The sequence below is a fragment of the Pundamilia nyererei genome, unplaced genomic scaffold (genome assembly GCF_000239375.1).
Source record: "Pundamilia nyererei isolate P.nyererei 1_Seehausen unplaced genomic scaffold, PunNye1.0 scaffold00001, whole genome shotgun sequence".
NCBI classification, from domain to species: Eukaryota; Metazoa; Chordata; class Actinopteri; order Cichliformes; family Cichlidae; genus Pundamilia; species Pundamilia nyererei.
This window is the reverse complement of record NW_005187402.1, coordinates 8,688,548-8,698,253: the sequence shown is the minus strand read 5'-3', so window position 1 is coordinate 8,698,253 and position 9,706 is coordinate 8,688,548. Positions and strand designations below refer to the sequence as shown.

Genomic DNA, 9,706 nt, shown 5'->3' with positions numbered 1-9,706 from the left:
CTCTATTCGATTTCATCCTTCCCAGATCTAGTAAAATAATTGCTACTTAATAGCCCCTGAACTCTGTTAGCATTCATTTGTATTCACTCCAGGTGTGTCAATACAATTCTGTGAAAATCATCAATGGGATTTTTTAAACGTAACCCCCAAGCCCACAAATAAGGGTCTGTTTAGGGTGGTGTTAGCTGTAACTCTTCTGCCTTTTACAGTGTCTTAGGCTAGTTATCCAGCCATGCTAACAACTGCAGCTTAATCAGGGCAGATAATCCTGTCCTAAAGCTCTGTCTGAAAAGACATGAACACACAAACAGTTAAGATGCACTGTATACCTATAAATCCAAAGCTTGACAGGCCCGTTGTGACCAGTTACTGTTGCAAAGCTGGAACTGATCAGTCTGTATGGGAGAGGAGCTCAGACATCAGGAGGACAGTTGCCTGTTCATTCTTCTTTCATCTCTGCTGTGTCATCCTGCTCTAACACTGTTTAATTCACTGAGCTACCTTTTTGCATTACTTTATTTTGTCAGTCTGGAGAGACAACAGGATAACAAGATAAATAAATAAATAATAATAAAACATTTATGAAAGATGACGTAAATATGACCGAGTCTTCTGAAAGTGTGAAGGCACTTTTTATGTTTGACGTGTAAAGAAAAATTCACACAAGATATTCACTTCCGGCTAGATTTTGTCACAAGAGCTGGAGCCGCCACCTCTTGAAATCTATCATGATGAGACAGAAGATTTTAGCATTTCGTGCAATATCTATCACCACACCAAGGCATTGATGACATGATGAAAAAAATCCCGCTGTCTCTTTCCATCATCTTCTCTACCAATCAATATTCTAAATGTGATACATTTAGATGGAAAATGATCCAACACAGCTGAAGCAGGGAGCGCAGAGCTATTTACTGTTATCATTTAACTGCTGACAGTTGAAACTATAGTGCTCAATGTCACAGCCCCACTACAGTACAAAGAAGTCAAATGTTCTCCGAGCAGAAATCTTCCAGGTGGAAGCTGTATCCCAGCTTTTAGTCTTAAAAATATCCCCAGAGCATGTTTTTGATTTACTCTGCCAATATTTTCAATGACCCCAACTACAGCTGAGTCACTTCAGCAAACTAATCTGGACCAATAAGGTGCGTGCAGAGTATTGATTAGAGCTTGCCGCAGCCACAGTGGGACTGGATTGTTATGAAACATGCAAATGTCTACGAGCTTATTCTGATTGATTATATGGAGACTTTACAGTATTTGAAGCTGAACTGCACACAAGCTGTCCCCAAGACAAATATATTTACTTCCTAAACAAAAGTTACTTGCTCTTTCATTATCACCCAGACAGCTGTCTCCCAGACAACAGTCTGAACCTAAACCTAAAACAAACAAGTCAGTCTGTGATTTCCATAATAGAAGCAATAATTTGTTTCTGTGTGTTTGGAAAGCAAATAACTTGATTTTTTTTTAAATTGTCCTCTGTGGAAAAATGTAACATAATTATGCAAAGATGTAGTTATTTGTTTTATAGTTCACTGTGGTTAGCAGTTTTTGGTTTTCAGCTTGAAACACCAACTCAAAATGACCAAGTAACCAGCAAACTAAAATCCGAGGTACAAAACTGAAAAGGAGAAATCCTACATTTGTGATAATTAATGTTACATTTAAAAAAAAACAACAACAACAACAAATCTCATAAATCTGTGTTCACTGTCAGCTAATTTTCAGGCTATGATTCCAAGCAAAAAGCCGCTCACCCGTAGACTATAAAAGATGAAAACTTAAAATAAAGCTTACGTGGGAAATGGCTGCATTCTGTCTAATGGCCAGCAGGGGGGGTGACTCCTATGGCTGCAAAAAACAGAAGACCAAAATAATCCAACAGCTCACATGATTTATGATCTCAATAAACATTATCCAGAAGAGTTTATGGCCTCCATCGGTCATTTCATGTCTTATTTAATTATGTTAATTTTGTAAATTATTCCCCCATTTAGAGGATAACAGCAGATAAAGCAGGGCATCCTTTACCCTGTACTACAGTGTGGTTACCTTGCATTTGACAACTGGCTACTGTATAAACATGCAGTGTCCTGATTTTCTCAGTAAGAGTCATCTGTAGCTCATAATGTCAAAAAACTCTAATCTCAGGATTTAAGAAGCAGGCTGCAAACAGGTGGGCTAGGCCATGCTGACTATGTCCATTTTGTGTTTACAGGTTGGTTTTGTTTTAAAGAATGATAGTTCTTAGGAGCATGGTGGGTCTGTTATCTCCGTCAGAAGATGATGACTACATGTGACAAAAAAGACCGACTGGAACAAGAGTGACACTGACAGAGGACACGCTCACAGTGCTGACATGCCACTTGTGTGACGTGCAGAACGTCAGTACAGCACACGTCACATTTTAGCTTTTTAGCTAAGTCACAGGTTCGGTTGTTATTTTTATGCATAAAAGGTTTGGTGCAGTTTAATTTTGCTGAACTGTGTGTAAAAAATATTTGCAAGCACACTAAAATGAGATTAAAAAAATTATCTGTCAGATTCTATTAATCTGCAGGCATCGATCGAAGACCACTTGGCTTTGTATTAAACTTCTATGTCTCCCCACAGACACAGTGAAACAGGCAGAGAAGATAACTCCTGGCCTGGCACAACTGGCTGAGGAATGTGCCAACAAGGCCAGGAGGCTTTTGAATGGGAGGATGACCGCACATAGTTAGCTTCATCTCTACTTCCTGCCAAGCTACAGAACACAGACAGACAGAAAGACAGATATGTGGATGGGGTGAGCAATCATGCACAGCCGGTTGTACTGTAACCAAAGCGAACCTTGCTCCCTATTCTTCAGCGATCCCTCTAATTGGCTATCCAGAGACAGTTGCCTTTGTTCTCTGAAAGAGTCAAACGATAAATGCCTCCCGCTGCTCTCCTGCAATGTCTTCGATGGCAAACCAAATCAAGCCTGGCCTTTAATTTGATTGAAGTGGTTTGGCATTGTTCTCACTGGTGTAAACAGCATAACAAATTAAGAGATGTGACAAGTTAGCAGAAGAGCAAAAGTGTAGTCCAAACTACAGTGATTCAACACAAAAAAACATGAAATATTATTGCTTATTATTCTGAATATTAAGCAGCAATGATCTGGAAAAAGATTTTAAAAAAAGACAAAGAAAAAGAAAACATTCATTAAGATTAAAAATACTTTTTGCAGCCATCATCTATAGCCCGAATGCAGTGGCTCACTCAGTTTGACAACCGCAGCTCCACACATATAAACACATGTTATATGTAGGATTTTTTAGCAATAGTTTGAACTATAGTTCAAAGGTTATCATAAAAACAACCCAAAGGAACAAAACCTCTCTGAAAGACCTGTGATTGGCTAACATCTTCCATCACAAGTCAACCTGAAAAGGAATCCAAGAGATGCCGACGTCTACTTTTCTTTTAGACCACTTAAATTAAACCACGCTGAAAGGTTATTAGGAAATTTTTACCCAGTAACAAAGACTTAGAGCCTCTCTTAGCTTCAAGAAGCTGCTGTTTTACGTGCAGCTTTTCAGCTTTTCATATGTGCGGAGAAGCCTAAGCGATATTTTTCATGCAGGATTACACACCATTAGTCGTTTCTCTCCCTTTTCAATTTGTTAAGCAAATTTCACACAAATAACGTCTAGTCAAGTGCAATATTGTCACCCACAACTGTTGATTTATACTCGCCGCTCGCAATGTGAGATAATAAGTGTGAATGCCAGTTCTCTACTGAAACCATGTCTATGTCATGGACCACACTTTACTTCCACAGCTTTCTGGTCTCATCTCAGCCATTATAATAGGACATCAGTTGCACCCAGCTGAGACTTTATGCAGACACACACACATGCACATACACCTCTTGTGCTTTAGTGGCCCTCTCCTTCACGGCGGCTTCATAAAAACTAAATTATGCATGCATCAGAAGAATAAATCAGCTTGGACACACTGACAAGAAAGGGCACATCAGAGAAGCCATAAAATGCACAAGAAAAATAATATTAAAGAAATATGGAGGAAGCTATACAACGCTGGCATTCTTTCTCACGTTTTTATTTTGCGCACATGAAGTGACATCTCAATATACAGATAATCCAACCTGCACCAGGAACCTGCTTGATTCAGTAACCTCTCGATATACTACAAGTCAAGTCACCTGTAAAAAATAAAAAGCATCATATGAGAGCCATCGTCTGTCACAATAAGCACACAATAAACCCCGTGCTCTCTCTGTGTCCTCTTAACTGAACCTGGAATAAAGCCATTTTACCACCTACCCATTGCTAGCTTCAGCAGCCATGAAATTACTGCTGGGAGCTTCTTTTTTCATTATAACAAAATGTCCTGGCCTTTGCTTCAAGCAGTCATAGAAGAGGTAGATTGCCTTGATGGTCGGTCTATGTCACACGGCCAATTTGTTTGTTTGAAATGACAAATAAAAATGTCATCCTCGAGAGTAAACACAAAAAGTAGAATAATATTTGGACTTATTTTGTAAAAGGCTCTGTCTTCACTCTTTCGGTTTCTGCAGATTAGAAAAAAGCTGCTGGGAGACTTTTGTGATCAGTCTATTGTCATCATTATTGATCATCCCCTCTGAGACGTGCACACACAGCTCCACATGTGTGCACGGATGTCCCGCCCCCCTCTTCGTGTTATAGTACGTGCTAATAATATGTCACAGTATGTGTGAGGGATAGACAAGAAAGACTGACGGAAGGGGGAGGGAGATGGAGACGCTCTGAAAAATCTGTGGGAGGATTTTCAGAGTGGTGAAGCAGCTCTTCTCCCTCCTGCATATATGCACTTCTAACGATACAGACAGCATGCTGCTTCTGTTTGATTTGACATGCACTGTCTTTCTGATTAGGACAACACTTGGCAGTAAAACTGTTGTGGTTATAGGCCTACTGTAAATACCACATCAAAGCCTTGGCTACACACTTTTGGGCTACTTTGCTTCACGGTGAATGCTACGTCTCTAATGCGTTCTTCTCCTGTGGGCAGGAAGAAGCTGAGGAGCTCTAACACAGCGCGACCTGATTTCACATCACATCACATGTTTCTTTTCTTTTTTTTAAAAAAAAAAGACAAGTTGATCTGTTTCAAAGCCTAGTTTTTTCTGTTAATTGGCAGTTTTTCTTCTTTTTTTTCAGCTGTTTGCTTTAGAAGTCAATAATACACAACCCTTTTAAACCGCAGCCTATTGTATACAAGTTGTGTGGCTATACCAGATAAGACTAATAGTAGGCCAGGTAAAGCCTTCCACCTAAGCCCAAGATTTTGATCTCCACTGCACAAACACTAGAGCAGGGGTCAGCAACCTTTAAGACCCAAAGAGCCATTTTGACCTGGTTTCCATGCAGAAGAAAACACTGGGAGCCGCAAATACTTTTTGACATCTAAAATGAAGATAACACTGTATATATTGTTTTTAGGTGTGTTGCTTATGAAATCCATGAAGTGCTACAGAGAAAATTACATTTTATTTATGTAATTAACACATTTTGAACTCTTAAAGAAATATAACAAAAGGAAAGACACACAGCTGAACTAAAATGATCCATGTAGCAAACAAAAACTGTTGTGCTGCCACCCTTATATCGCCTTTGTGCTTTTGGAGCCTTGACCTGACTTTTAAAAAATAACTGGGAAAAAAAGCACTATGTTGCTAAAAAATGAAAAATAGATATTTGCAAAATTCTGCCTAAATATGTATTTTACCTGGTTAATGTGTGTGGCGGGACGTCGTCTGCAACGCCGCTGCAGAGGAGGCCGACGCACCTGAGCGGCACCCGCAATCACGCCTCGCCGCCTTAACGTCTGTGCCATCTATGCTGTTGTTGGTATGTGTCGGGCTGTGAGCTGAAAAGCTACAGCCAGCTGTGTGCGCACAGCAACAGTGTGTGAAAAGTGGTCAATAAAGAGATGCTGAAAAGCATGTTCATGCAAACATCGTCGGGTCTGCTGTGGTATGTTTACAATGGGACTTCTGCGCCTGAACCTCTGCGCACAGCGTCTGCAAATTGGGGCTGTACGAAGTCACTTTTATCTTTACGCAGGACTGTAAGCTGTCATCTGTGAGGCGTGAGCGGTGTTTGTTTTTAACAAAGTTCACGGTGGAGAATAGCTGCTGACATAATGTGGATCCGAAGATCCATAATTGGCCTACCTGGGGTTGAAAGTCTTGATAAATGCACAGCGTTTGGCGGCTTCCGCGAGTGTGACACTTATTTTGAGCAATGAAAAAATAATAAAATATTATTTTATTTTTATATGTCAATATCACAATAATCTTCCAATTTAGAACTAAGTTAAAAAAAAACTAAGTTAAAAAAAAGAACTAACATAAATAAAGTACACTTCAGCTAAATACTTATAATTTATTTTCCCAAACCACGCAGAGCCGCACTATAAGGACTAAAGAGCCGCAGGTTGCCGACCCCTGCACTAGAGGGATCCTCAGAGCCCCGTGAGCATACTTAGCCCAGAGGCAAAGACTCGCCAGACCTCAAATATTTTAACTATTTATTCTGGTTTCCTCAAAAGACAATAGAGGGGGGGGGGGGGGACCACACATGGTAATGTCTACATAATAAAATATAAATGCAGGAACAGTTAATGAAGAGTGAGATTTTGACAGCTTGAGAATTTTAAACAGATTGTTGCTCTGTTGTTTCACAGCTTTTCAACTTCAACCAAGGCGTCTCATTAATGGCACTCGATGTAGCTGTGCACCCATAAAGAAGTGATACCAAATATAAAAACTGTCCAAAGAAAGTTGTCCTGAAATATATATGGCTAGTCATGAAAAACAATTGTGTGGCTGTTTTGACTTAATTGTAGTTAAATGTATACAGCTAGCTCCATAACACGTTGGACAAAGGCACTATTTGTTCATTCAGTTCTTCCTCTGTACACCACCACTTTGGATTTTAAGAGAAAGAGTTTGCATGAATTGTTTAGGAATTGCAGCCATTTTAAGACATATACATAGCATAAATATAAGGATTGTTTCTTTTATTCCTAGATAAAAATCCATTTGAGGCAGCACCTGCCTGAAGCAACATGCATCATATGACTAACTGGCTGTCAATTGTCCATTTACTTATGAGCCTTTGAAAACGTGGGACCATGTATGAAAATGTGTGTAATTCTCAGAAGTGTCACTGTTCACCAGTGTTGGGGAGTAATGGAATACATGTACCACCGTTACGTATTTAAAATACAAAATATGAGCAACTGTATTCCGCTACAATTACCATTTAAAAGGGTGGTATTTAGAATACAGTTACTTTGTTGAAAAGAAGGGATTACACAGAAGTCTTTTCCTGTTTCATATGTTAGGCTATGCCCTCTCTATTTTTGGTAATTCCACGCCGGTGGAAACCCAAACAAAACACGCATTAAGAGACTCAAATGCCTGTCTCAATCTCGCATCTCATAATGACGTGGAAAAGTACGAGTTGTCACCGAGCAGAAACAGGAGCTGGAAGCATGTAAATATAATAATAACCACTGCAGCCAAAAAGAGTGCCTGACGAGCCCAGTTGTAAGTACACTATTAAGACTCGACTGTACACTGTGTTCGTGTTTTCCTCCGAAACAATAAGTTCAGTTGGAGCAGCCTCTCTCTGTCTCTCACTAGCAAAGCGAACCTAGACAACAAAGTAAAGCTAGTTTTCGGCTACGAGCCCGACACGGAACCGGAGCCGCGGACCTGTTTTATACACGCGCGGAATAGTTTTCTATACAAGATCGCTGCAAAAAGTGCAGCCTTACCTAATGTCCGCCCTACTGTTACTCATTTCATATTAAGATTTAAAAATCTAGTTGCTATTGGTATTGCGAGTAGCCTACAGTAATAGTAATAAATCACACAGCAATAGAACATTCATAAATTGTAAAAAGCACGATAATAAATTAAGTAATTAAGTAATCCAAAGTATTCAGAATATATTACTCTCATTGACAAAATACATTTTGGGGCATGTATTCTGTAATCTGTCGTGGAATACATTTTAAAAGTAACCTTCCCAACACTGCTGTTCACATATTTATGGATTATGAGTAAAATGTGGAACTGCTTGCCCCCCAAACACTTTCCTCTAGTGTTAACCAGAAATGCAGAACATTTGACACACCTATTTTGTCATTTCTGCCGCAATATTGTGCAACTAAATAAAAAAATTTTTTTTAACCTACAAGACGCTTAATCTAGAAATCTGGAAAAAAGAAAAAATTCACCTGCATGACTTTACCAGCATAGGTAAATGGTTTAAGCATATTTTTAAAACGACCTCTGAAAATTCAGTTTTCCCTTGAACTACACATTTATGTAATTATCTAAAACGCATAAAGATGACATCCCGACTGTCTCAAAAGATGTTCAGCGCAACTCAAGTATCAAGCCTACAATTAAGAATCAAAGGCATTATCTTCACCGTTTCCATTCAGTTGTTTAAGATGCCCTTTTAGACCATGAACAGTGCTCAGCAGGGCGTTTCAGCTCCCCAGAGACTCTCATTTACCAGAGGATTGACAAGCTAGAGGGAAAAGCAGCCACATTTACTGCCTGCTCAGTGGACAACACCTCTTTTTCACATGTGCTCTTTAGATTTATCCTTCAGAAATTGGTTCAGATTGAACTGGTTTTACCCTCCGTCTCTCCTTCTTTGCCATTAAGTGGTAGCTTTAGTTGTTTGTGGCCGCTGTTATTTATTGTGTACCACAGTGTGCTTAACGTTGACTCTTCTGCTTACATTTCATTATTTGATAAGATCAGTAGAGTTTGACGCAGTATGGATTATTATAATACCAGTGATAATACAGTGTAATGATATGAGGTAATATGAGTGAGTGCTATACTGCAGTTTTGCCTCTGAAGCTCACAGTCAGTCGTGGCTAATGCGGAGGTGTATGGCTTGAGGAATTTGCAATATTTCTCTGAATTGCCTAGTTAGACTGGATCGGCTGTGAGATATGAGAGACGGCTGTGAGTAATAGAGGGGGAGAGAGAGAGATGGAGGCCTGTGACACTCTGCATCAAACCCTAATGAGAGGCAGGGAACCAAAGGAGCTGGGCAATGAGATTAGATGCAACTCAATTCAATTACTGCTGAGCCGCCACGGGTGACGCTTCAAAACTCATCCTGTTAAGATCCGGTTCACAGACGAAGAAGAGGACTGCAGCTCTCACTCAGCCACTGTACGCTACACTGCCACAACATCTCATTCGCAACAGTTCTGATTTATAAGCACACAGGCCGTCTTTAGGCTCCTTCTGGATTTGATAGCAGAGAAATGCAGAAATAATTGAGTTTTCACCCATCGCAGCGGTTCCTGCACTGCATGCTCCACAAACTATACAGTTGTTTCAAGTGTGTGTTTCAGATTAAAGAGCAACTTAACTCCACTTTTTTATATGCGGGGGGGTCTAAAGTCAGACCAGGATGCTAGCCTTCTGCCCTCGAGTTACCCCTCTCCTCTGTCTCTCCAGTACTCATTATACTTCCTTCATCTTAACTCTGATTCCTCTTCACTGTTCGCTGAAATAACTCTTTTGAAGATACACATTGTGACTGACCACACAGAAAGCTGTTATGAGTCACCATAGGTCGCAAAGGCACCAAAGAGAAAAAACACACACACACACACACACACACAC

General features: G+C 40.0%; 1 protein-coding gene across 4 annotated transcripts in view; it reads left to right on the top strand.

Moving 5' to 3' along the window:
• The window catches only part of gria3b (glutamate receptor, ionotropic, AMPA 3b), a 91,630-nt gene that overhangs the window by 30,709 nt on the left and 51,215 nt on the right, over window positions 1–9,706 (top strand). The window lies entirely within an intron of this gene.